This window comes from Echinops telfairi, unplaced genomic scaffold (genome assembly GCF_000313985.2).
Source record: "Echinops telfairi isolate 266 unplaced genomic scaffold, ASM31398v2 ScPeMD7_7453;HRSCAF=8491, whole genome shotgun sequence".
Classification (NCBI taxonomy): Eukaryota; Metazoa; Chordata; class Mammalia; order Afrosoricida; family Tenrecidae; genus Echinops; species Echinops telfairi.
This window is the reverse complement of record NW_022111353.1, coordinates 882,073-883,437: the sequence shown is the minus strand read 5'-3', so window position 1 is coordinate 883,437 and position 1,365 is coordinate 882,073. Positions and strand designations below refer to the sequence as shown.

The 1,365-nt window shown below is 50.3% G+C and overlaps 1 protein-coding gene across 1 annotated transcript in view; it reads left to right on the top strand.

The window, feature by feature from the left end:
- Positions 1-91: 91 nt before the first annotated feature.
- LOC101642430 (tripartite motif-containing protein 26-like) overlaps positions 92-1,365 on the top strand; it is a 31,559-nt gene continuing 30,285 nt past the window's right edge. The window contains exon 1 of the mRNA XM_004717302.2: positions 92-119. The gene's annotated coding sequence lies outside the window, so the exon portion shown is untranslated. The remainder of the gene's footprint in view (positions 120-1,365) is intronic.

Genomic DNA, 1,365 nt, shown 5'->3' with positions numbered 1-1,365 from the left:
GAGTCGTCCACCATTCAGCCGTAAAAGAGGGAATGTCGTGCTTGTGCAGTGCGTCACGGGATTATTGATCCTCACAAACGCGGTAGCAAGAGAAGTTATCGTAAGAACATCTGCAGGCCGTGAGTCCTCCAGGCACCCCCTGGCATTCCTTTGGAACCCCCAAAAGGTCCTTCAGGTGGGCGGAGCTGGAAAGGCGGGGGTGGGTCCCCGGCAACGGCTTGGGCTTCGGGACCATCTGGCGGGAACTTTCGAGAGGGCCCCCCCACGTGGACTAAGGTACAGGCGCCTGGCGGGCGGCCCGGCCGTGGCGGTGCGGGTGTCCTCGGGGTCAAGGGGAAGCTGAGGAGCATGCCGCAGCCCCCAGGGGAGGGGAGCCCAGCACCCTGCCTCTGCGCCCCTCGTGCAGTCGGAGATGGAGCATCAGGGTCGTGAGGAGCCGCCATGACAGTGACGAACGAAATACTCGGCTTCCTCGGGGTGAAGGAGGGGCTTTTTGCTTTGCAAAGTGATTTTCATTTATTTTCTCGGTCTTCGTGACCCCACAGGATGTGGGGATTCTGGTTAGAATATCGATCGATCGAGATCAAGGCCAATTGATGCTTCGGGCTTCACCTCACAAAATGGTGGCCTTTGACCTTCCCCAGATTTCAGCTAAAGAATCTCGTAAATTCACTCACCTACGAGTTATAATGCTCGTAAGATGTATGGACACAAGGACAGAAGCCTCCAAACCAGACATTTCAAAATTTAGTCACCATGCCGGAGAAAATATATATATTTCAGTGCACAATAAAATTGAGCACAAAGTAATTGAGCACGTAATTATTAACAATTTTGAATACAACTAAGTGTGGCAGTTAGAGTCAGGGACTTTTTCCAAAAGGGAAAGAAACATGAGATCCACCTTCTTTGGCGTGCTTATTTCGTCCTTTGAGGTTAATCTAAGGTGGGGTGGCGCATTGCTTTGTTTTGCCTATTTATTCATTGTAGTTAATTCAATAAACAAAACAAACTAGTCTTTGCGTTAGCAATCTGATGCTTATTCTACAGTGATTTCAATGGAAGTTGTGATCATTACATTGTGTTTTAAAGGCGGGAATATGAAGGAAACTCACAGGGGCCAGTTCTACCCTGCCCTGTAGGGTGGCCACGAGGCCAAATTGACTCCGTAGTAGTGAGTGAGTGAGTGAGTTAGTTTGTTTGTTTTGGAATGGCTAAAGGAGCCCTGGTGGCACTGTCGGATTCAATACCCGTAGTGTTTTACCCCGGTGTGGTGGGATCAGATGGGGGGAATTCCCACACTGTGTCTCCAGTGTTGTCCCCTGTAGGGCTATGGGTTGGTGAGGGATGTCATGTCTCATAGTG